General features: G+C 44.0%; 1 protein-coding gene across 2 annotated transcripts in view; it reads left to right on the top strand.

Moving 5' to 3' along the window:
• Positions 1 to 2,236: 2,236 nt before the first annotated feature.
• Dennd5a (DENN domain containing 5A) overlaps positions 2,237 to 26,746 on the top strand; it is a 92,910-nt gene continuing 68,400 nt past the window's right edge. For both annotated transcript variants that reach the window (XM_070035278.1, XM_070035277.1), the window contains exon 1: positions 2,237 to 2,326. The gene's annotated coding sequence lies outside the window, so the exon portion shown is untranslated. The remainder of the gene's footprint in view (positions 2,327 to 26,746) is intronic.

Below are 26,746 nucleotides of genomic sequence, written 5' to 3'. Positions count from 1 at the left end.
ACCCCAATCCTCAGATTGGAGCATGTTCCCTTTCTGTAAGTTAACTATTTAGCTTGGCTGTCTCCTCCACTCTCTCAGCTGCATGCAGGATGGGTTGGGCATTACCTTGAATAGACTTTGTGAAGCTATTGCTCATTTTCTCTCACCAGTTCTGATAGGTTTGATACAGAGAGGAGCAAGTGCCAAGGTTTCCAGTGATGTTTGCTGTGACCTCCAGGCCATCCTCCCCAAGGGAACTAGTAGTTGAGAGAAGTACAAAGGAGAGAACCCAAGAGAGAGTCCAGGTTTGGCCCTTGGGGAAGCCAATTGCTTTCCATGGCTGTTAATGGCAGTCTCCCTAAACAGAACTTGAAAAAGCCTCTTTCTGGTGCAATGATGATAATCTGTAATAGTTACTAAGTGCCTTCACATTCCAGGCAGGATTATCAACAATCTATCTATACAGACATTTGTCTCTTGTAATCATCATTAAAAACTGAATGATGGCACCTAGAGATTAACTTGCCAGAGGTCAAACAGTAAATGGTAAAATCAAGAGATTCACCTGTGAGCTCTGTTTCTAGAGCTCATGCTAGTAAACAACTATACTGTATTGCCTCCTTGCCCTCTTGAGTTTTTTCCTAATAAAGACACACCTGTCTAACTTCTGTGAGAAATCAGTGTGTCCATTCTTTTTTTTTTTTTTTTTTGGTCCGGTCTTGAGGCCTGAACTGTGGGCGTGGGCGCTGTCCCTCAGCTCTTCAGCTCAAGGCTAGTGCTCTACCACTTGAGCCACAGCACCACTTCCGGCTTTTTCTTTTTGCTTATGGGGTGCTGAGCAATCGAACCCAGAGCCTCATGCATGCAAGGCAAGTACTCTACCACTGAGCCACCTTCCCAGCCCCAGTGTGTCCATCCTTGAGCCAGGGAACAGGGACTGGGAAGTAAGTTTCCCTCTGTGACACCCACCCTCTTCTCTCAATGCAGGTAGACTGGCTCAGGGATGGATACTTTTTTTTGTTGTTGTTGTTGGTTGTGGGGCCTGAACTCTGGGCCTGGGTACTGTCCCTCAGCTCTTCAAGTCAAGGCTAGCTCTATACTTGAGCCACAGCGCCACTTTTGGCTTTTTCTGCTTATGTGGTGCTGAGGAATCAAACCCAGGGCCTCATGCATGCAAGACAAACGCTCTACCACTGAGCCACCTTCCCAGCTCTGGATGCTTAATTCTTATGGTAGGAGAGAAAGGGAGTTTCCAAGTGGCAGGGTCTCTGTAGGCTTCCAGTGAGATAGTGGGGAGCTCATTACACACCAGAAAAAACTCTGCATGAGCCGGTGGGAATTTGTGAGCTGACCTTGCACAGGTTCATAATGCAGATTTTGTCTCAATTTTATTTAACTTCAGGAAAATCCTTGCTTTTTCTCGGAGCCTTAGTTTCTCTATCTGTAAATTAAGGGTAAATGTTAATCAGGCTAATCCATTCCCTCCAAAAGAAGGGTTTTCCTTAGCTCTACAGGCCCATCACTGACACCAAAAAGCGGTGACAGAAAGGTCTAGGGGCTGGAGATAGGATTGGGTGGGTTAACTGGGAAGGTTTGTCCAGCTACCCTATCCACATTAACAGGGCCGGGCTGAGATCTGCAGACTTCTAGTGTCTGTTTGGTGGGCCAGGGGCGTGGTTCTGCGGGATGAGCCCACTCTTCTCGTACCTCTTCAGCCCAGCCCACCCAAAGGGAGTCGCAGTCCAGGTGAGGGTCGATGGTGGGGTTTGTGGACCGCGCTGCGGCGGCCGCCAGGGACGCGGAGGCCCGCCGGGCCTGAAGAGCATCACGTCATCCTTTCCGCCGGGAGCCCGCCCCTCCCCGACTGCGCATGCGCAGCCCGGTCAGCGGGCGGGAGGGGGCCGCGGCGGGGGCTCCCGGGCGCTTTCCGCCCTTCTCCAGGCTCGCTCGGGCTGCGGCGCTCTCAGCAGGCGGCGACGCGGAAGAGAAGCGTTCAGGATGCAGCGCGGGGCAGCCCGGTGCCCCCCTGCCCCATCACGGCAGTGGCGGCCGCGGGGACCGGGCCAGGCCCGGGGGTGGCAACCAGAGCCGCGGTAGCGGCGGCAGCGGCGGCGGCGTGAGGGGCGGCCGAGGGCGGCCGGGCGCCCGGGTGTGGGGGCTCCGCGCCTCTCCGCACGGCCCGCCCGGCTTGGCCCGGGCGCCATGAGCGGCGGCGGCGGCGGCGGCGGTGGAGGAGGAGGAGGAGGAGGAGGAGGAGGTGGGGGCTCGGCGCCCAGTCGTTTCGCCGACTACTTTGTCATCTGTGGGCTGGACACCGAGACCGGGCTGGAGCCGGACGAGCTGTCGGGTAAGTGTGCGCCCAGGCCCTGCGGGGACCCCGTAGGACTCCCCCTCAGCCACCCCCGCTTTGTCCCGGGCCAGGGCGAGGGTCGGGCGGCGGGACGCTGGGTGTGCGCTGGCCAGGGGGGCGTTGACGTGGAGGTGGGGGACGGGGCGAGGGGCTGGGCGGCCGCCGGGGCCGCTCGGCCTCCGGGCCGTCCTCTGCGCGGAGGGCGCGTCGGCGACGGCGATGGGGAACCGCGAAGGGTGGTGCGCTCAGCCGGAGGGAGGTCGAGTGACTTTGTACAGAATCCTGGGGAGCTTGGCCTCCGACACTTCCTCTGGGGAGGGAAGAAGACAATCCACGTCCAAGGGAAAGTTACTTCCACCCAGACTTAAAAAAGCAAAACAGTAACTTGAAGAGTTTTTCTGGACTCTTCCCAAGAAACCCTTGAGACTAGTTTCTCAAAAACCGTTATAACCCGGCCCTGGGCTGGGTCCCCTGGGTTTGCCTACAGATTGTAGTTCTGCCCATCTGCGTGGGACATGAAGTGATGGCGTGAACTTGGGGCAGCACCAAGAAGGATGGGAACTCCTTTGGCACTAGGGAGGGCTCCTACCCGGGACGCCATGCCTTTTTATGAAAAGTAATTGATGTCCTTTATGAATAAAAGGGCAGCATCCTGGTTGGGGAAGCTGTGCTGTGTTGTGCTGTGCGATGATGCTTCTCAAGTTGCCTTTCAAAGGAAAAGGGGCGGTGGTGGTGGAGGGGGACGTGATGGTAGGGCCCTAACCAGATTTAACACTCATTGCAGGAAAAGTGTCAGCATTATAAAATTCCCATCAATTCCACCGTAGCATTATTGAAGCCTTTGAATTGTACCAGTTTGAAAAGTTTTTTTTTTTTTTTTTTTTGGTCTGGAATGCCCACTTAGTGGGTTTCAGTGGTTATGTTGTGCTTTAAATTTATGTCATTCCGATCTGATGGGGGAAACTCCTTTCTGCTTTTCTGTCATGATGTGGTCACTGTTCATCGCAAATTTTCTCTTTCGAAAGCCACCCTCCTGTTGACTAATTTGATTTTGCTTCAGAGACAGGATAGATTTTTGACTTTTTTTTTTTTTTTTGGTGGTGGTGTTATTGTCACTAGAAAAATTTCTGTGTTTGTAATGCAAAAAAGATTTGGTGCACACTTCAGATAATCAAAATGAACTGTCAGCCGGTCCCGGTGGCTCACTCCTGTAATCTTAGTTTCTCAAGGAGGCTGAGATCTAAAGAAACGTGATTTGAAGCCAGCTTGAGCAGGAAAGATTCTGAAGTTCTCATCTCTAGTTAATCACAGTAAAAGCCGGAAGTGGTGCTGTGACTCATGTGTTAGAAAGCTAGCCTTAAGCAAAAGGAGCTCAGGGACAGCTTCCAGGTCCAGAGTTCAAACCCCAGGACTGGCAAAAACAAAAAAACCAAAAAGACTTTTAAAATTATGATAAATTGGGGCTAAAAGTATGGCTTACATGGTGGGCCCTGAGTTCAAACTCCTGAAATGCAAGTAAATAAATATATACATACATAAAACTAGTATTTTAGCTGGGAGCTGTGGCTCACACCTGTAATCCTAGCTACTCAGGAGGCTGGGATCTGAGGATTGAGTTCCAAAGTTATCCCTGGCAGAAAAGTCTGTGAGACTCCTATTTCCAAGAAACTACCAGAAAACCAGAAGTGGTGTAGCTTAAAAGCTCAGGGACATCATCCAATGTGGAAGAAATAACTGTATTGCAAAGCTCATAGAACTCATAAATGTTATAGACCATGATAGACCATGAAAGTTAGGATGAATTTGTGACTTTAACTAAGCATCATTATCCCACAATACTGTGAAATTTGGGAAATTATATAATCACTTAATCACAATAAAGAATTTGAAAAAAAAAAAAAAAGCTCAGGGACAGCAACAAGGCCCTGAGTTCAAACCCCATGACAAACCAAAAAAAAAATTAAGTTTTCCTCAGATCAGTAGCAGTTTGGTGAAAAAAAAAATAATGAAGCAGTAATGCAATTAATACTAGGCCTTTTGTGAGGGTAACTTTATTGTTCTAAACTCATTTTTGTAGGTCTTAAGATTTTTGCAACCTGGGAGCCAGTGGCTCACGCCTGTAATCCTAGCTACTCAGGAGGCTGAGGTCTGAGGATCGAGGTTCAAAGCCAGCCTGGGCAGGAAAGTCCGTGAGACTCTTTTCCTTTTTTGGTCAGTTGTGGGGCCTGAACTCTGGGTCTGGGCACTGTCCTTCAGTTCTTCAGCTCAAGGCTAGCGCTCTACCACTTGAGCCATAGCTTCTGGCCTTTTCTGCTTATGTGGTGCTGAGGAATCAAACCCAGGGTCTCATGCATGGAGGGCAAGCACTCTACCATTGAGCTACCTTACCAACCCCTCCTGAGACTCTTAACTCCAATAAACGACCAGAAAACCGGAAGTGGCACTGTGGCCCAAGTGGTAAAGCACTAGCCTTGAGCTGAAGAGCTGAGGGACAATGCCCAGGCCCAGAGTTCAAGCCCCATGACTGACAAAAAAAAAAGGGGTGGGGGGCTGGGAAGGTGGCTCAGTGGTATAGTGCTTGCCTTGCATTCATGGGGCCCTGGATTCGATTCCTCAGAACCAATAAGCAGAAAAGGCCGGAAGTGGCACTGTGGCTCAAGTGGTAGAGCGCTAGCCTTGAGTTGAAGACCTGAGGGACAGTGCCCAGACCCAGAGTTTAGGCCCCACGACTGGCAAAGAAAAAAAAAAGATTTGCAAGTGCTATCATCTTGTCATATAAAGTTTGTGGCTTTGGGATGGTGTAGCTGTTGGAATTCAGTTCTAGGTATTGATGCTGGAAGGTACTGAGATAGGAAAATGAAGGAAGGATGGCAGGACCTGCATCCTGCTAGTTCATTGCTTGTCCTCTTGGTGTAGTGCACCTTTCGTGACATTTCACTGCGTCACATCAAGTGGGCTAAGGTTTTTAAAAAAATACATGTTGAGAAAAGTTAAAAATAGTTCAGTAGTTTTTAATAAAAGAAACTTAAAGGTGAAATAGACCAGTGTTTTTTTCTTTTGGTAGGATTTGAAGTTTGAACTAAGGGCCTTCCATTTGCCTCCATTCTCCCATTTGAGTTTTATCCCCAGCCTGCTAAATGTTCTTTTTTGATGTTGTTGGTGGTCATGAGCTTGAACTTGGCCTGGGCACTGTCCCTGAGCTCTTCAGCTCAAGGTGAGCATTCTACCACTTGAGCCATAGTGCAACTTCTGGTTTTCTAATGGTTAATTGGAGATAAGAGTCTCAGGAACTTTCCTGCCCTGGCTGGCTTTGAATCATGATCCTTAGATCTCAGCTACTTGAGTAGCTAGGATTACAGGTGTGAGCCAGTGGCACCCAATTTAAATGTTCTTTTATGATATATTTTATGGTGTCTGTTAAATTGTGTAGCTACTTGATTTTAGAAGATAAAAACATTGATTTACAACTGCTAAAACATAGGAATGAAGCTGAGAAGTTACTGCTAGTAAGGTCATGAGTTATGAGGTCAAACTTTCCTAATCTGCAATTGACACGTGTGTGTGTGTGTGTGTGTGCACGCGCACGCACGCGCGCACATGTAGTATGTGTGTTCCTGGGGTTTGAATTCAGAGTTTGGGTGCTGTCCTGAGCTTTTTTGCTCAAGGCTAGTGATTTACCACTCAATTTCTGGCTTTTGGGTGATTAATTGGAGAAGAGTCTCACAGACTCTCCTTGAACTGACTTCAAACAAGATCTCAGACTCTGAGTAGCTAGGATAAAAGTTGTGAACCACCAACCGCCTTGCTACTCTTGACTATTTCTGTGACTGGGGGCAAGCTAGATAATTTCCTTATGTCAAAGAGCATGTTAATAAAAAGCATTGCATAAGTAGATTCCTCAAATTATTATTATTATTATTATTATTATTATCGATAATGGGGCTTGAACTCTGGGCCTGAGTGCTGTCCTCAGCTCAAGGCCACTTGAGCCATAACACCACTTCTAGTTTTCTGAGTAGTTTATTGGAGATAAGAGTCTCATGGACTTTCTTTCCTGGACTGGCTTTGAACCACCTCCTGAGTAGCTAGGATTACAGATGTGAGCTACTGGCACCCAGCTCCCCAAATTGTTAAAGAACAAGAAAAGGGGGGCTGGGAAGGTGGCTCAGTGGTAGAGTGCTTGCCTTGCATACATGAGGCACTGGGTTCCATTCCTCAGCACCACATAAGCAGAAAAAGCTAGAAGTGGGTTCTGTGGCTCAAGTGGTCGAGTGCTAGCCTTGAGCTGAAGAGCTGAGGGACAGCACCCAGGCCCAGATCAACAACAACAACAAGAAAAAAAAAGGCATTTAACACTTTCATTGAAAGAGAATGTGATTCTTTTTTAATATCTGTTAATTATCTGGTTTAGTAAGCTAAGATTATATCTCTATGCAAGCTTATTGGGAAGTAAGAAGGATGAGTTGTATAAATGTGTTAAGAAGGGTGTTTTCTGTCTTTTAAATGTAGTTAAAATTGCTTAATGCCAAGACTATCAATAGATGGCCTTTGTTACAATAGACACTGTTTGAAGCATTTTTCCCCTCTTTATTTCTGGTAGTTTGTTAGGGGAAAGTGGACCAGCCAGGGGGATTCTTTGAATAAAACAATACAAATAGCTGTGTACAGTCCATGCTGAGGCTATCTAGGGTGCATTTTCTCTCTTCTGCCTGCCTTATAGCTCTCAAACTGGTGAGGTCATAGTCAGTGAAACTACAGGAAGTTGTGTATTACATTCAGGTTCTCTAGGGAGGTACTGAAAAGTGTGGTACTGAAAAGTGTATGTTCTTCAAGCAAAGTAAGTTACCTCAGCTAGTACTAAAACTCTCAAGTATATCCAGAACAGACAAATTGAAGAAGTTCTTTCTGGTTTTCTGTAGAAGGATTAAGATTTATTAATCTGTTTATAACAATAAGCATGGAGCTTGCTGTGCTGAATATAGACTCAGATCACTGGAATTGTGTCAAAGTCTCTTGCTGTCATCTTTTCCCCTTTCATTCTCAAGCATTTAAACATTCTTTGATGTGCGAGGAACTGGGAGAGGTGTCAATTTAATTTGTTTTCCTTTTAGATTAGTTGAGGAAGTACTTTAGTTTGGAAAGAGCGGAAGGTAGTCCATTAAATGATATACAAGTCTAATAAATTTTAAAAATTGGTGTCTGTTTATTGGTTTTCACATAAGCAAATCTGGAAGAAGTGCTTCTGATTTATGTTTTCTATTACTGGTGCATACTAAGTGAGATATCTGTATTTGCTTCCATCATTTCTACCTGAAAGTTTCATTCTGTAGTACTTAGGACCAGGTTTTTTTTTTTTTTTTTTTTTTTTGTGGGTCTTGGGTTGAACTCGACCTGGGCAATGTCCCTCAGCTCTTCAGCTCAAGGCTAATGCTCTATCACTTGAGCCACAGAGCCACTTTCAGTTTTCTGAGTGGTTTATTGGAGATAAGAGTCTCAGGGACTTTCTTGCTCCGGCTGGCTTTGAACTGTGATTCTCAGATCTCAGCCTCCTGAGTAGCTAGGATTACATGTGTGAACCACCAGCGCCTGGCTTTAGGACCAATTTCTAACAATGATTGAAAGTTCCTTTGGTTAGACTCACACCTAAGCCTTGAGTTAGGAATGTCTTAGTTTCTTTCATCCATAATTTTGGTTTTCTCAGGCTCTGGCAGAGGGCTTTGTCAAGAATTGAAGAGAAGTTGGGTGTTCATGGCCCACACCTATAATCCTATCTACTCAGGAGGTTGAGATCTGAGAATCACAATTCAGAGCCAGCCCAGGTAGACAAACCTAATCTCCAGTTAATCAGCAAAAAGTTGGAAATGGAGATGTGGCTCAGTGGTAGAGTGCCAGCCTTGAGTGACAAGCCTGAGGAGTTCAAGCTCCTGTAGCAGTGTGCACATGCGCGTGCATGCATGCACACACATGCGCGCATACACACACACACACACACACACACACACACACACACACACACACACCACACAAATTGAAGAGGAAAGACTGGGGATATAAGAATAGAGGGAGGGACTGGGAAGGTGGCTCAGTGGTAGAGCACTTGCCTTGCATGCATGAGGCCCTGCGTTTGATTCCCGAGCACCACATAAGCAAAAAGAAAAAAGCCGGAAGTGGTGCTGTGGTTCAAGTGGTAGAGCGCTAGCCTTGAGTTGAAGAACTGAGGGACAGTACCCAGGCCCAGAGTTCAGGCCCCACAACCGACAAAAAAAAAAGAATAGATGGGTGATTGGCTAGTATCCTATGTGAATTTTAAACACTTAGAATGCACTGAAGTAAAACTCTTAATGTCATTTCCTTCCTTTTTTCCGTTGCTACATTTCATTTTTCTTTTCTGGGACTTGAGTGATACTTGACATGCTTTGCAGTAATATAATAGGGTGAGGAGTGGGTTAAAATATTTGAATGTGGAAGAATATACAGTATTTTTTTTTCTAGTTCAAATTTCCATTTCATGTTACAAAAGAATACTATGTGTGGTTCCCTCTAGGATAGCTATTTGTTTTTATCTTGTGATATATTTTTATACTTAGAGAAACATTGGAATGGATAGAACAAAGAATCCCAGTACATCTTTTAGCCACTATTAATATTTTGTCCCATTTGTTTTGTCACTAGATGTGTGTCACTGTATATATGAGCAATTTACCAAGATACAGTTGATGTATTTAGAGTATTTAGAGTATACTCTTTAGTGACTTCTTTTTTGTTTCTGTTTTTTTTTTTTTTAGTTGGTCCTGGGGCTTGAACTCTGGGCCTGGGTGCTGTCTCTGAGCACTTCAGCTCAAGGCTAGTGCTCTACCACTTGAGCCACAGCATCACTTCCAGTTTTCTGGTGGTTAATTGGAGATGAGTCTCATGGACTTTCCTGCCTGGGCTGGCTTTGAACTGTGATCCTCAGATCTCAGTCTCCTGAGCAACTAGATTATAGGCATGAGCCGCTGATGCCTGGCTCTTTTTTTTTCTTTTTAATTGAAGGTCGTGGGGCTGGAACTCAGGGCCTGGGCCCTGTTCCTGAACTTTCAAGGCCAGTGCTCTACCACCTGAGCCACAGATCCACTTTTGGTAGTTAATTGGAGATAAGAGTCTTATGGACTTTCCTTCCCAGGCTGCCTTTGAACTGTGATCCTTAGATCTCAGCCTAACTAGCTAGCATTACAGATGTGAGCCACTGTTGCCTCGCTTCTTCAGGGACTTTTTAGTATGTCATCACTATAGTCTTGGAATATGTTTACTATTCTCTGCCTAAAACTTGTACCCATTAATAGTTACTTCCCATTTTTTTTTTTTTTTGCCAGTCCTGGGGCTTGAACTCAGGGCCTTGGTGCTATCACTGAGTTGCATTTTACTCAAGGCTAGTGGTCCACCACTTGAGCCATAGCACTACTTCTGGCTTTTTCTGCTTATGTGGTGCTGAGCAATCTAATCCAGGGCCTCATGTATGTGAGGCAAGTACTTTACCACGGAGCCACCTTCCCAGCCCAATTCCCCATTTTTCCTCAGCCTCCTAACCCTCCAGTCCTAGGCAATCACTAATCTCATTTTTGGTCTCTGTAGATTTGCCTTTTGAGACATTTTGTATATGATCTCTCTCTCTCTCTCTCTCTCTCTCTCTCTCTCTCTCTTTCTCTCTTTCTTTCTCTCTGTCTCTGTCTCTCTGTCTCTCTGTCTCTGTCTCTGCCTCTTAGTCTTTCTCTATTTTTCTGAGACAAAGTATCTATATAGTCCAGGCTGGTTTCAAACTTGCCATCTTCCAGCCTCAGTTCTCAAATATTGGGATTACAGGCATAGACCACCATGCTTAGATTATGTGATTTTATATGACTGGTTCCTTTTACTTAGGATAAAGTTCAAGGAAGTTCAGGCTTTACCATATATATATATATATATATTATATATATATTATATATATATTATATATATATATATAATTATTTTTTCTAATTGAATAATATTCCTTGGCATGAATGTACCACATTTTGTTTATTTTTAGGTGATGGACATTTCGGTTGCTTCCACTTTTTATTATTATGAACACTTGTATACATGCTTTTGTGGATATATAGTTTTATTTCTCGTGACTTACATACTTCAGAATGAAATTGCTGGGTCATATGGTTTAATTTTTTGAGTGACTACCTGCTGGTTTATTTTTCAAGATGGTGGCATCAGTTTACATTCTTATCAGCTATGTCTTCATCAACATTTTTTTTCCCCCCTTTAGTACTGAGGTTTAGACTCAGGGTTCCATACTTTCTGTTAAGTACTCTATCACTTGAGCTGTTCTGCTAGCCCCTTTTGGCTTTAGTTATTTTAGGTATAAGAGTTAGCTTGTTTTATGCCTGGGCTGGCCTTGAATTGTGAGCCTCCTCCAATCTTTGCTTACCAAGTAGATAGAATTATAGGCTTGAAAGCCGGGCGCTGGTGGCTCATGCCTGTAATCCTAGCTACTCAGGAGGCTGAGATCTGAGGATCGCGGTTCAAAGCCAACCCGGGCAGGAGAGACCGTGAGACTCCTATCTCCAATAAACCACCAGAAAACCGGAAGTGGCGCTGTAGCTCAAGTGGTAGAGTGCTCGCCTTGAGCTGAAGAGCTGAGGGACAGCGCCCAGGCCCAGAGTTCGAGCCCCACGGCCGACCAAAAAAAAAAAGAAAAAAGAATTATAGGCTTGAGCCACAATGTCCCACTATTATTTGTTGTTTTGATTGTAGCCACCCTCATGTGTGTGATTGTGATATCTTTGTTGGTTTGATTTCATACCATGATCACTGAAGGACATCTTATTTAAAATAAATAAGGGCTATCTCTTCCTCAGTTGTACAGATGCAATGGCCATAACAGGCTTGTTGAGTGGGTGTCAGTGACTCACGCCTGTAACCCTAGCTACTCAGGAGATCTGAGGATCATGGTTCAAATCCAGCTCAGGCAGAATCTCTAGTTACCTATCAAAAATCTGGAAGTGGAGCTGTGGCTCAAATGATATAGAGTCCAGTCTTGAGTAAAAGAGCTAAGAGACAGTGCCCAGGCCCTGAGTTCAAGCCTCATTACCCACCCATATACCCCTTGCCTTCCTTACCCCCAAACAACTTGTTGATGATGGCTCAGTGACAGAGCACTTGCCTAGCATATGAAAGGCCCTGGGTTTAAGACCCAGCACCATTATTACCATAACAAAAATAGTTTAATGAACCAGTTGCTAATTGGGAGTATGAACTCAATTTTGATTTTCTTATCAGTCAGGTTGATCCTGGGCCGATTTTCTCATGATTTTTTTTCTTTCTTTTTTTGCCAGTCCTGGGGCTTGATTCAATTCAGGGCCTGGGCACTGTCCCTGAGCTTCTTTTGCTTAAGGGCTAGCACTGTACCACATGAGCCACAGCACCACTTCTAGCCTTTTCTGTTTATGTGGTACTGAGGAATCCAACCCAGGATTTCATGCATGCTAGGCAAGCACTCTTACCATTAAGCCATATTCCCAGCCTCATGATTTTATTTATTTTTCTTCCTTCCTTCCTTCCTTTCTTCTTTCCTTCCTTCCCTCCTTCCTTCCCTCCTTCCTTCCTTCCTTCTTTCCTTCCTTTTTTTTTTTTTTGCTGGTCGGGGGCCTGAACTGTGGGCGCTGTCCCTCAGCTCTTCAGCTCAAGGCTAGTGCTCTACTCCTTGAGCCATAGAACCACTTCCGGCTTTTTCTGTTTATGTGGTGCTAAGGTCCTCATGCATGCAAGGCAAGCATGCTACCACTGAGCCACTTTCCCAGCCTCATGATTTTCTTATAGAATCATCTCTGCTCTGAAACTCAGATTATGCTAGCTACATAGATAGCTATGGCTTATCTCACTCACCAGTGCAAATTAGTATTCTAGTATAGGGAGATTTCCTAAGTTAGGTCATGTCGTTTTTTTTTTCCCCATCAAGTAGAACAAAAAAGAAGTGCAGAGAAGAGAGAAACACACAGAAATAATTAGAGCAGCCCAAGGGAAGTTAAGACACAAGCTGAATTTATTTGGAGAGACAATATATTCCTAGAATATAAGAGAACCCTACTTGACTCTCTCAGGTAGGAAAATCACATTTTAAAAAAGTGGATTTTACTTTAATGATATTTGGACTCTACTCTTGGAGAAATCCTGAGTCACAGTGTTTGCTCAGCCCTTCCTTCCTAGATTAAAAATAGTTTTCTTTGCCTAAGGCCTCCTTTGTCAACATCCTTTTCCAGGTCTGTATCCTTTCATAAACTTATTTTTTGGCTAAGTGCTGTGGAAGATGTATTTGGGCTTGGCTTAGTTCAGTTCTTCAGTTCCTGTTCTTAGATTGGAATCTCCATCAGATGTTCTTAGAAGTCTCTGAGAGCTGAGTTTACTTGTAAGGACCTACACTTTATTTAAATTCCTGCTGGATATGACATAGGGTGTAATGAGAGAGAGAAAGGGTTGCCTTTCAGGAGGGGATTACATCTTCTTGTGGAATTTAGTGATTAAACACAAATGATCATTTTTTAGGTGAGGCAGATTTTAGTTGAATGTCATGTTGTACATCTTCTGTAATTGATTTTGGTTTAGTGTATTTATAATTACTGGGTTGAGTATAATGAGTGAGATGAGCCCGGCCCTGGTGGCTCACGCCTGTAATCCTAGCTACTCAGGAGGCTGAGATCTGAGGATCATGGTTCAAAGCCAGCCCGGGCAGGAAAGTTCGTGAGACTCTTTTTTTTTTTTTTTTGTCGGCCGTGGGGCTTGAACTCTGGGCCTGGGCGTTGTCCCTTAGCTCTTCAGCTCAAGGCGAGCGCTCTACCACTTGAGCTACAGCGCCACTTCCGGTTTTCTGGTGGTTTATTGGAGATAGGAGTCTCACAGTCTCTCCTGCCCGGGCTGGCTTTGAACCGCGATCCTCAGATCTCAGCCTCCTGAGTAGCTAGGATTACAGGCGTGAGCCACCAGCGCCCGGCCGTGAGACTCTTATCTCCAGTAAACCACTAGAAAACTGGAAGTGGTGCTGTAGCTCAAGTGGTAGAGCCCTCGCCTTGAGCTGAAGAGCCACAGGGACAGCACCCAAGCCCAGAGTTCAAGCCCCACAGCCAACCAAAAAAAAAAAAAAAAAAAAAAAAAGATTGAGAGGGTCTCACACTGATGGAAAGTATATATGTCTCAAAAGCTATTTTAAGTATGTTCCCAGAGTATCATATATTTTTCCAGGAAATAATATGGCAACAGGTGTAGTTTAGACCATTATATTTCTTTTCTTTTCTTTTTTTTTTCTTTTCTTTTCCTTCCTTCCTTCCTCCCTCCCTCCCTCCCTCCCTCCCTCCCTCCCTTCCTCCCTCCCTCCTTCCATCCCTCCCTCCTTCCATCCCTCCCTCCTTTCTTTCATTTTTTTTTGCTGGTACAGGGTTTTGAATTCATGTCTTCACAGTTGTTTGGATGGTGGTCCACTTGAGCCATGCTTTAACCCTGGGGCTGGTTCTTTAGGAGATTGAGTCTGTTCCCTTTGTTGGCCATATTCTCATTTTGTTTTCGGTTTTTTTTTTTTGCCAGTCATGGGGCCTAAACTCTGGGCCTGGGCGTTGTCCCTGTGCTCTTCAGCTCAAGGCTTAGCGCTCTACCACCTGAGCCACTGTATGATGGATAAGTAGATCAGATAAAAATTTTACTAGTCCATCTGTAGTCTACTATATAGAATGAATTAGCTGATTTAGTCTAAAATACTTTTCAAAGAATGCTGAGAGGCGCCTGAGCAGTGGAAGTTTGTGGAGGTTCTTCTCATTTAGCTTCATTTCTCTGTAAGTATAGTTTCTCAGCTGTTCCCAGTTTGCCAAGCATAATTGAGTGTGTATTTATTTACTTTGGTCATGGAATAAAAAATGTCAGAGCTAGAAATTGGCTAGTCACTGTTTTTTTTTTTTTGGTTGGTCGTGGGGCCTGAACTCTGGGTCTGGGCACTGTCCCTCAGCTCTTCAGCTCAAGGCTATGGCTCTACCATTTGAGCCACAGTGCCACTTCTGGCTTTTTCTGTTTATGTGTTGCTGAGGAATCGAACCCAGGGCCTCATGCATGCAAGGCAAGAACTCTACCATTGAGCCACCTTCCCAGCCCTAGTCATTACTTTTGACAGATAGTGATGGTTAATATTTATAAATGAGGTGAGCACCAGGTTCACACTTGTAATCCTAGCTACTCAGGACGGTGAGATGTAAAGGTAATAGTTTGAAGCCAGCCTCAGTAGGAAAGTCTGTGAGACTTTTATATCTAAGTAATCATCAAAAAGCTTCAAGTAGAGTTGTATAGCTTGTACTTTGGGCCTGGGCACTGTACCTCAGCTCTTCAACTCAAAGCTAGTGCTCTACCACTTGAGCCTCCATGCCACATCTCGCCTTTTCTGTTTATTGGTGTTGAGGAATCGAACCCAGAGCCTCACGCATGTGAGGCAAGCACGCTACCACTGAGCCACCTTCACAGCCCTGCAATGTACTTTTAAATCATTTAAAAGTTTTTTCAACTACACTTAAATTTTTCTATCCACTGTTACCCAGAAAGTTAGAAACCAGATAGGTATACTAGTCACATCTGCCAGTAATTCTAGCCTTTTGGGAGACTAAAGGAGGAAGACCAGTAGTTTGAGATCAGCCTGGGCTATGTATCAAAACCTTCTGTAAAGCAGACACTGGCGGCTCATGCCTATAATCCTAGCTACTCTGGAGGATCTCAGTTCAAAGCCAGCCCAGGCAGCAAAGTCCGGGAGAGTCTTATCTTCAATAAACTACCAGAAAACTGGAAATGTCACTGTGGCTCAAGTGGTAGAGTGCTTACCTTGAGCTGAAGAGCTCAGGGACAGGGTCCAGGCCCAGAGTTCAAGCCCCATGACTGACAAAAACAAAACAAAACAAAAAAACCCCTCAAAACCTTCTGTAAAAATTAGGGCTAGATGGGCTGCGAATGTGGCTTAGTGGTAGAGTATTTGCCTAGCATACACAAAAGCCCTGGGATCAAATCCTCAGTACAAGATAAACAGAAAAAGCTTGAAGTGGTGCTGTGGCTCAAGTGGTAGATTGCTAGTCTTGAACATAAAGAAGCCCAGGAACATGGTGCTGGGAAGGTGGCTCAGTGGTAGAGCACTTGCCTTGCATGCCTGAGGCCCTGGTTTCGATTCCTCAGCACCACATAAGCAAAAAGAAAAAAAGCCAGAAGTGGCGCTGTGGCTCAAGTGGTAGAGCGCTAGCCTTGAGCTGAAGAGCTGAGGGATAGTGCCCAGGCCCAGAGTTCAGGCCCTACGACCAGACCCCCCCCCCCAAAAAAAAAAAAAAAAAAAAAAGAAGCCCAGGAACAGTGCCCAGGCCCTGAGTTCAAACCCCAGGACTGGAAAAAAAAAAAAAAAAAAAAAAAAAAAAGAGAGGGTTAGAGCTAGGGAGGTATCTCAGTGACAGAACACTTGCAAGACCCTTGGTTCAACCCCTAAAATTGAAAAGCAAAATAAAAGAAGGAAAAAGAAAGGTGGGTACTGGTTCACACCTATCATCCTAGCTGTTTAGGATGCTAAGATCTAAGGATTGAGGTTTGAAGCCAGCCTGAGCAGAGGCTCTTATCTCCAAGTAACCATCAGTTAAGCCTAGAAGTGAAGCTATAACTCAAGTGTAGAGCATCAGTCTTGAGTAGAAAAGCTAAGGGAGAGCACTCTGGACCTGAATTCAAGCCCTAGTACTAACACACACACACACACCCACACACCCACACACACACTCAAGCCCCAGTACTAACACACATACACACTCACTCACTCACTCACCCCCTGGGGCTCCCCCCACCCCCCAAAAAAAAGAATTATTTGAAACAAAGTTTCTCCTCTCCATATGGAGAATGAACCCAGGGCTTTGCACATGCTAGACAAGTGGTCTTACCACTGAAGCTAGTTCCAGCTGTTTTAATTTATGTTTGTTTTCAGATAGGGTCTTGATAACTTTGGTGCCTACCTTTACCTCCCTATCCTTCTTCCTCTGCCTGGTACGAAACATTATAGACAATTGCTGGAATTACAGGCAGGTAACATCATTCCCAGCTGCTATTTTCCTATTTTTTTTATTTTATTTTTTATTTTTGCAAAATAAACCAAATCCATTTTCATTTTTGTGGTAATTTATAAAGTATATGTAAGACACAAGTCACAAGGCTGGATAAAAATGTTATATTAGCTATTTTCCTATTTTTATTTTTTATTTTAATTAACATTTAAAAAATCAGGGAAATTAGATCACTGGCTTAATATTGGATTTCAGGGGTTTTGGCATGGCATTTCATAGAATGCCTTCTGTGTGGCTCATTTCTCAACCTCCGATATAGTAGAAGAGTTTTTTTTCTGAGTTGTAGTTAAGGCTTCTTGCTATTATTTTTTTACTCTATCTCTGTCTCTCTCATCTTTTATCACTTCTGGAAATCTTTTACTTAGACAAAATGGTTAATAGGACTTCTTAAAAACTTTTTTATTTAAATTGTGAAAATACTGTACAGAGGGTTATAATTACATGGGAAAGGTAATGAGTACATTTCTTATCAAGCATTGTTGCCTCCTCCTTTGTTTCCCCTTCCCATCCCTTCCCATCTCCCACCCCCCCTTAAAAACTTTTGAGAGAGCATGTTCCCTCTCTCCCCCCTTTTTCTTTTTCCCCTTCTGTTTCTTCTCTCTCTCCCCTCTTCTGTTTCAGTATGTTTTATGCTATTTGCCTGAAGTCTGTTTTCTCTGAAGAAAAATGGATTTGCATCTGCTAACCTTAGCAAACCCTCAGTGTAATCTATGCATTATATCTTTTGTGTTTGTAGTTTTGGTTTTGGCTGTGACTTCTGATTAACCATATTCTTATAATGAAAGGAAGCTACCTAGAAACTTTTAGAATTTTTTAGTCTTAAAGACAGAGAAGGAAATGACTTAGAAATCATAACCACAGGACACAACTGATGACAGTACATAGATAAACCCAATTTGTAGAAAATTACAGGCATTAAAAAAATAATACATGGGCTGGGAAGGTGGCTCAGTGGTAGAGCGCTTGCCTTGCATGCTTGAGGCCCTGGGTTTGATTCCTCAGCACCACATAAGCAGAAAAAAGCCAGAAGTGGCACTGTGGCTCAAGTGGTAGAGCGCTAGCCTTGAGCTGAAGAGCTGAGAGACAGTGCCCAGGTTCAGAGTTCAGGCCCTACAACCAGCAAAAAAAAAAACAAAACATTAAAATTTCCATGATGTGAATGTACTTGAATTTTTTCTTATGATCAGGGGTATCAGCTATGAACTTCTTTCTTTGCTTTTTTTTGCGTCTGGTTGTGGGACCTGAACTCTGGGCCTGGGCGCTGTCCCTCAGCTCTTCTTCTCAAGGCTAGCCACAGCGCCACTTCCAGCTTTTTTTTCTGCTCATGTGGTGCTGAGGAATCAAACCCAGGGCCTCAAGCATGCAAGGCAAGCGCTCTACCACTGAGCCACCTTCCCAGCCCCCTTTCCTTGCTTTTATGCAGCTTTTGTGTGTGTGTGTGTGTGTGTGTGTGTGTGTGTGTGTGTGTGTGTGTGTGTGTGTGTGTGTGTGTGTGTGTGTGTGTGTGTGTGTGTGTGTGTGTGTGTGTGTGTGTGTGTGTGTGTGTGTGTGTGTGTGCGCGCGCGCGCAGACATATGTGTGTTTAATTACTGGAACTCATGGTCTTGCTTTTTTTTTTCTTTTTGCTTGTTCTGGGGCTTGAACTCAGGGTCTGTGCACTGTCCCAGAACTTCTTTTTTTTTTTTTTTTTTGGTCCAGTCGTGGGGCCTGAACTCTGGGCCTAGGTGCTGTCCCTCAGCTCTTCAGCTCAAGGCTAGCGCTTTGCAACTTAAGCCACAGCACCACTTCCGGCTTTTTTCTTTTTGCTTATGTGGTGCTGAGGAATCGAACCCAGGGCCTCAGGCATGCAAGGCAAGCGCTCTATCACTGAGCCACCTTCCCAGCCCTGTCCCAGAACTTCTTTTGCTCAAGGCTAGCACTCTCCTGCTTGAGCCACAGCACCACTTCCAGCTTTTTCTGTTTATGTGGTACTGAGGAATCAAACCTAGGGCATCAAGCATGCTAGGCAAGCACTCTTATCACTAAACCACATTCTCTGCCCCAAAAACATATACATATATATTTTTTGTCGTTCGTGGGGCTTGAACTCTGGGCCTAAGCGCTGTCCCTCCGCTCTTCAGCCCAAGGCTAACGCTCTACCACTTGAGCTACAGTGCCACTTCCGGTTTTCTGGTGGTTTTATTGGAGATAAGAGTTTTATGGATTTTCCTGCCCGGGCTGGCTTTGAAGCGAGATCCTCAGATCTCAGCCTCCAGAGTAGCTAGGATTACAGGCGTGAGCCACCAACTCCCGGCTTATAGAATATTATGTTTGTTTTTTTGGTTTGTTTTTTTTTTTAGTCTGGGGGCTTGAACTCTGGGCCTGGGTGCTGTCCCTGCACTCTTCAGCTCAAGGCAAGTACTCTACTGCTTGAGCCACAGCGCCACTTCAAAACATACTTCTTTTTTTTTTTTTTTTTTTTGGGTCCGGTCGTGGGGCCTGAACTCTGGGCCTGGGTGCTGTCCCTCAGCTCTTCAGCTCAAGGCTAGCACTCTACCACTTGAGCCACAGCGCCACTTCTGGCTTTTTTCTTATGTGGTGCTGAGGAATTGAACTCAGGGCCTCGAGCATGCAAGGCAAGCGCTCTACCACTGAGCCACCTTCCCAGCCCCCAAAACATACTTCTTATAGATAACTTAGAAGTTATAGGAAGATACATAAGTTACTTTTCTATTGAGAATTAAGCTCTGTAAGCATTTTGAATGTTGTTTTTTTTTTTTTTTTCTCCCTAGTCCTGGGGCTTGAACTGGGCCTAGGCATTGTCCTTGAGCTACTTCTTTTTTTTTTTTTTTGGTTGGTTGTGGGGCTTGAACTCTGTTAAATCATGGACTTTCCTGCCGGGGCTGGCTTTGAACCGTGATCCTCAGATCTCAGCCTCCTGAGTAGTTAGGATTACAGGCGTGAGCCACCGGAGTCCAGCCTTCTTGTTTCTAAATATTATCACATAGTTTTCTGATATCCCATTGTTGATAAAGAGTTGTTTACCTAGCCTACTGAGGAGGCTGAGATCCAAGGATCAAAATTCAGAGCCATCCCGGGTAGAAAACATGAATCCCTTATCTACAGTGAACTAGAAAAACTATAAGTAGAGGTGTGATTTGAGTGGTAGAGCACCGGCCTTGAGTGGAAAAGCTAAGAAAAGCTTAAAGTTATAAATGTAATATATTTCTTTTTTCTTTCTTTCTTTTTTTTTTTTTTTGGTCGGTCGTGGTGCTTGGGCGCTGTCCCTGCACTCTTCAGCTCAAGGCTCTATCGCTGGAGCCACAGCGCTACTTCCGGTTTTCTTTAGTGGTTTATTGGAGATCAGAGTCTCAGAGTTTCCTGCCCCGGCTGGCTTTGAACCTCAATCCACAGATCTCAGCCTCCTGAGTAGCTAGGATTACAGGTGTGAGCCACCAGCGCTCGGCTAATACATTTCTTTAAAAGGCTTTCCTATAAGTGCCTGAGATACCTTTTGTAATCTATTCCCTTTTTGTTCTCTTAATGGTGACTTACAAGGAAGAAATACTTTATTTTTTATTTTTTGCCAATCTTGGGGCTTAAAGTCAGGGCTTGGGCACTGTCCCTGAGCCTCTCTGTGCTCAAGTCTACCGCTTGAGTCATAGCACCACTTCTGGCTTTTTCTGTTTATATAGTACTGAGGAATTGACCCAGGACTTTATGCAGGCCGAGAAATATTTTAAATTATAATATTTATCAGTTTTTTCTTTTTGTGTAGTCCATTTTGTATCTTTGTTACTGGAGATTATGACGATTATCTTGAAGCCTTCTAAGGGCTTTTTTGTTTTACCTTTCACATTTAGATGTGTAAGCCCAGAGCGCTTTTAAATACTGTACTCTAATGTTGTTCTGCTGAAAAAAGCTTCCCTAATTTTTTTCTTTTTTCTTTTTTTTTTTGGTTGAGTAAGAGAGAAACATTTCCATTGATCACAGCTGGGCCTGAAGTACAACAAGGCTTTGATATGACCAATACAGTCCTGTGTAGTGCACATTTTATGAAACAAATGCTAGTCTTTGTGCTTTGATATTGTACTAATTTGTAAATTTTTAGTGGCTTAGAAAACTGCAAAAAAAAAAAAAAGAAAAAAAGAATTTCCTGCTGCTGAAATCTGAGGCTCACAAAGCCAGAACAAGTAGAAAAGTCTGTGAAACTTTTATCACCAATTAATCAGCAAAAAGCCAGAAGTCAGATACTATGGCTCAAGTGGTAGAATGTCAGCTTGGAGTGAAATAGCTAAGGGAGAACACCCTGGCTCTGAGTTCAACCCTTAGTACTTGCACCAAGACAGTTTAAGAAAAAAGAACTTATGAAGCTGGCAATGTGGCTCAAGCGGTAGGATAATAGTTTTGAGTGAAAAAAAATGAACTTATTATTATAGGTCTTACAAATAAAGGATAATGTTCTGTTATTGAGGCTAAATGAATGCTAGGCACCTAGATTCTTAAATTTTCTAGTGTATAATTGCTTCTAGGTGTTCCTTTAAAGCTGTGGTTTGAAATATGGACTTAAGACATGTCAGTATTCTTGGGATAACCATATTTGTGCCTTGGTATATATCTGTGAAATGGCTATTCATTGCCCCTTTCATATAGTAGACTGTTAATTCTTTCTTAGGGAGTATTTGGGAATGTTCAGGGCATTTGCATGTCTTCTTTTTCAGAATTCCAGATTTGGAGGTGACTCTTGAACATATATATATATATATATATATATATATATATATATATATATATATATATATATGGCAGTCTGTTTGGGGAGAGAGGAGCTAATATTTTCTAATATTTGTTGAATATCCCATGTGGTCCATGTGCTTTATTTACTATCAAATCATTGAGTTCTTTCAGTACACTGGTAAGATAGTATTGCTAACTCCACAATACAAATGATGAAATAAATTTAAAGAAGAGAGCTGGGCGCTGGTGGCTCATGCCTGTAATACTAGCTACTTAGGAGACTGAAATCTGAGGATCATGGTTCAAAGCCAGTCCAGGTAGAAAAGTCCATGAGACTCTTATCTCCAATAAACCACTAGAAAACCGGAAGTGGTGCTGTGGCTCACCTTGAGCTGAAGAGCTGAGGGATAGCGCCCAAGCCCAGACAGAGTTCAAGCCCCACGACCCCCCCCCCCCCAAAAAAAACAAATTATAGAAGAGAGATTTTTTTTTTTTGGTGCCGGTTCTGGGGATTGAACTCAGGGCCTAGACACTGCTCCTATTCTTTTTTTCTAAAGTATAGTGCTCTACCATTTAAGCCACAACTCCACTTTCTTTTCTTTTTTTTTTTTGGTCAGTTGTGGGGCTTGAACTCTGGCCTTGGACACTGTCCCTACGCTCTTCAGCTCAAGGTGAGCGCTCTGAGCGCTCTACCACTTGAGCCACAGCGCCACTTCTGGTTTTCTAGTGGTTTATTGGAGATAAGAGGCTCATGCACTTTTCTGCCTGGGCTGGCTTTGAACCGCAATCCTCAGATTTCAGTCTCCTGAGTAGCTAAGTGGCGAGGGCTACCGGTGCCTGGCTATCTTTTTTTTTGGGGGGGGGGTCCAGTTGTGGGGCCTGAACTCTGGGCCTGGGCGCTATCCCTCAGCTCTTCAGCTCAAGGCTAGCACTCTACCACTTGAGCCACAGCGCCACTTCCGGCTTTTTTCTTTTTTCTTATGTGGTGCTGAGGAATCGAGCCCAGGGCCTCAGGCATTCAAGGCCCTCTACCACTGAGCCACCTTCCCAGTCCCCCCCCCTTTTTTTTTGTGGTTAATTGGAGATAAAAGTCACAGACTTTCCTCCTGGGCTGGCTTCAACTGTGATCTTCAGATCTCAGCCCCCTGAGTAGTTAGGATTACAGGCATGAACCAGCATCCAGCAGAAGAGAAATACAAAGCATTTTTATATATAACACTAATTCCTTTTCTTTTTGGTGCTAGTACTGTGGCTTGAACTCTGGGCCTTTTGCTCTTACTTTTTCATTCAAGGCTGGCTCTGTAGCACTTGAGCCACACTCTACTTCCAGCTTTTTGCTGGTTAATTAGAGATAAGAGTCTCATGGAGGGGCTGGGAAGGTGGCTCAGTGGTAGAGTGCTTGCCTTGCATGCATGAGGCCCTGGGTTCGATTCCTCAGCACCACGTAAGCAAAAAGAAAAAAGCTGGAAGTGGCGCTGTGGCTCAAGTGGTAGAGTGCTAGCCTTGAGCTTAAGAGCTGAGGGACAGTGCCCAGGCCCAGAGTTCAGGCCTCATGACTGGACCCAAAAAAAAAAAATGGGAGTCTCATGGAGGGATGGGAAAGTGGCTCACTGGTAGAGCCTTGCATATCTGATGCCCTAGGTTCAATTCCTCAGTACCACATAAGCAGAAATAGCCAGAAGTGGTGCTGTGACTCAAGAGGTCTAGCACTAGCCTTGAGCTGAAGGGACAGTGCCCAGGCCCAGATTTCAGACCCCAGGACCAACCAAAAAAAAAAAAAAAAAAAAGAGTCTCATGGACTTTCCTGTTTGTGCGCTTTGTACTCAGATCTCAGACTCCTGAGTAGCTAGAATTACAGGCATGATCCACTGGTGTCCAGCTGGCTTGGGTTTTTTTTTTTTTTTTGGGTCCGGTCGTGGGGCTTGAACTCTGGGCCTGGACACTGTCCCTCAGCTCTTCAGCTCAAGGCTAGCGCTCTACCACTTGAGCCACAGCGCCACTTCCGGCTTTTTTCATTTTGCTTATGTGGTGCTGAGGAATCGAACCCAGGGCCTCCTGCATACAAGGCAAGCGCTATACCACTGAGCCTTTTTCCCAGCCCCCCTGGCTTGGGTTTTTATTGAAATGGTGTGAACATCGTATGAGCCTTTGAGTGAGTTGTTTTGATTTAATGCTTTGCATAAAGTATTTATGAGATGATAATAGATGAATTATGGGGACATTTTTACTTTGAGAACTAAAATTTTGTTTTGGTACATACTATTACTATCTTTTTCCTCCTTTCTTCTGGGAATTGATTGCAGGTCTTTGTGAGTGCTAGACAAGTGCCTTGCCACAGAGCCCTCTTTTCTTTCTCTATGGCTATTCAAGGTGTATTCACTTTTAGAGCTTTTTTGTTATACACTGGAGATCAGAACTTTTCTTTAGCTCATTTTATAATAGATTGGTTACTTTGGCTTTTGCTTCTTTAACTGTATTAAAAACAGTATCTCTGATGCTGGGCGTTGGTGGCTCATGCCTGAATACTAGCTACTCAAGATCTGAGATCTGAGGACCACTGTTCAAAGCCAGCCTAGGCAGAGAAGTCCATGAGACTCTCATTTCCACAAGAAAACTAGAAGTGGAGCTGTAGTCAAAATGGTAGAATATTAACCTTCAGCAAAAAATCTCAGGGACAGCACCCAAGCTCTGAGTTTAAGCCCCATAACTGACAAAAAGAAAAAAAGTCAAAAAAAATAGTATCTTTGTTTCCTTTAACAGTTTCATGGACTTGATATTCAGAACTTGAAAAAAAACGCTTTTATTCTTATATTTTTTCAAGGATTGTATTTAAGCGGGGCATCCTGGTTAATGGTCATAATCCCAACTATTTTGGATGCAGAGATAGGAGGAGAGTTTGAAATAGTGAGTTCCTATTTCTGAAGCAAAATAAAAGAAGCTGGAGTCATGGTTCAAGTGGGCCTTGAGTTCAATCTCTTGTACTGCAAAAAAAGGTGGGGGGACGGGGTTGTTATGATAGGCTATATAAAGGGAAGCTCCAAAAAATTGCATATCAAAAAGATAAATAGAAAGGTAGGAGGCGTGGCTCAGTTGGTAGAGTACTAGCCAATGAGCAAAATTGGCAGGTACTGTGTTTGAGTCCCAGTCTCTGACCTTTAAAAAAGAAAAGCAATAGAAAGCTAAAATAATCCAGAAGCTTTTTTCTTGCATTTTCGGGATTATTAGCTATGGATTGGAAATTTGATAAAACTGAGAAGACTGAAACTGAGATTATTAGATTTATACAGAAACAGTTAATTTCTGTGAATGAAAGTCTTTTGACCCAGACAAATTACACATTAGAGTTCCCAAAAATTTTGAAATGAGATCTGTCACTGTCATTATGTTGGGAAAATGGAGGAGAACTGAAAATGAACAGGCTGACTTGATCATCAACAGGCAGGACTGTTTATTGAGGAACAGCCAGGGGCACAGAGGTTTGGAGGTTGTGCCAGAGAGTTGGGACAGGAGCATGCACGCACACATGCACACGTTATTCTTGGAGTGGCGGGAGACTGTTATAGCTTCTTTCAACAACTCCGGCAGTTTCTGGCTCTGAGCACACTTTGAATCCAGATGTCTTGAGAGTTGAGGTCTCTGTGATCTAAACACATTGATGGAGGTCACCAAAGCTGTCACTTAAGAAATAGCCTGGCACTGGTGGCTCATGCCTGCCATCCTAGCTACTCAGGAAGCTGAGATCTAGGATCGGTTCAAGCCAGCGGAGGCAGGAAAGCCTGTGAGATTCTTATCTTTAATTAACCATCAGAAAACTGGAAGTGGCATTGTGGCTCAAGTGGTAAAGAGCTCGCCTTGAGCTGAAGAGCTGAGGGACAGTGCCCAGGCCCAGAGTTCAAGCCCCATAATTGATATAAAAACAACAAAAAGAAATTAGGAATTATATTAATATTCTAAATCCTAGATTTAAAAAGAAAACTCTACTATTTCAAGACATGTACACTTAAGCCAGGCGCTGGTGACTTACGCCTATAATCCTAGCTACTCAGGAGGCTGAGATCTGAGGATCCTGGTCAAAGCCAGCCTGGGCAGGAAAGTCTGTGAGACTCTTATCTCCAATAAACCACTGGAAAACTGGAAGTGGCTTTGTGGCTCAAGCGGCTTTGTGGCTCAAGGGGTAGAGTGCTCGCTGTGAGCTGAAGGGCACAGGGACAGTGTCTAAGTCCAAGTCCCACAACTGACCAAAAAAAAAAAAAAAAAAAAAGAAATGTACACCACATAAGCAAAAAGAAAAAAGTCGAAAGTGGCACTGTGGCTCAAGTTGTAGAGCGCTAGCCTTGAGCTGAAGAGCTGAGAGACAGCGCCCAGGCCCAGAGTTCAGGCCCCACGACCGGACCACCCCCCCCCCACAAAAAAAATAGGAAATTCAGAGAATGAAGAAAAGTATAAATGAAACAAGCAATCATCTATGCTCTCACTTTTCAGAAATAATGTAATAGTACTTAATAGTGTGTCAGGCTTTGGAGATAAGAGACTCATGGAATCTCTTGACCAGACTGGCTTGAACCATCATCAGCCTCCTGAATAGCTAGGATTACAGGTGTGAGCCACCAGTACACAGCCATATTCTTTAATTTTTTTTAAAAATTGTTATTATTAAGGTGTTGTACAGAGGGGTTACCATTTCAAAATTCATGTAATGTGTACATTTCTCTTTTGGAGAATATCTCCCCTTCTTTCTCTTTCCATCAGTTTCCCTTCCTGACGGTGCCCAGAAGTTACGTAGGCCATTTTCTGGATAGTATATGCTGAATATCATAATTGCATTTGTTCACGCTTACTCCTCTTTCTGTACCTCCTTCTCCCCTCCCCTATCATGAAAAAGAAAAAGAAAAAAAAACCCCAGAAACATACACATACACCAATACTACCACCAACATAAACAACTCATGTTTCCATTTTGATAAATAGTATTTTACATTTTTAGGATTTACATTTTTGGATCCTAACATATTCTTAATCCCCCCATCTTCCCTTCTTATTTTTCTTTTTCACACCTTATTTTGAGATATTTAAACATAAATCATGTGTGTGTGTGTGAGAGTGAGAGTGAGAGAGAGAGAGAGAGAGAGAGAGAGAGAGAGAGAGTGTGTGTGTGTGTGTGTGTGTGTGTGTGTGTGTGTGTGTGTGTCGTGGGGCTTAAATTCGGGGCCTAGACCCTGTCCCCTGAGGTTTTTGTTCAAGGCTACCACTCTACCACTTGAGCCACAGCTCCACTTCTGGTTTTTTGGTGACTAATTGGAGATAAGAGTTCCATGGACTTTCTGCCTGGGCTGGCTTCAAACTGCAATCCTCAGTTCTCAGTCTTCTGAGTAGCTAGGATTATAGGGGCAAGCCACCGGCACCTGGCCTGGCCTTTCTTTTTATTTTTCTCCTTCCTTCCTTCCTTCCTTCCTTCCTTCCTTCCTTCCTTCCTTCCTTCCTTCCTTCCTTCCTTCCTTCCTTCCTTTCTTCCTTCCTTTCTTTCTTCTTTCTTTCTTTCTTTCTGGTTCAGGTCTTGGGGCCTGAACTCTGTGCCTGG

The sequence above is a fragment of the Dipodomys merriami genome, unplaced genomic scaffold, assembly GCF_024711535.1.
Source record: "Dipodomys merriami isolate MVZ:Mamm:240054 unplaced genomic scaffold, mDipMer1.0.p SCAF_25, whole genome shotgun sequence".
Taxonomy (NCBI): domain Eukaryota; kingdom Metazoa; phylum Chordata; class Mammalia; order Rodentia; family Heteromyidae; genus Dipodomys; species Dipodomys merriami.
Note: the sequence above shows the minus strand (reverse complement) of the source record. Positions and strands in the feature narration are given on the sequence as shown.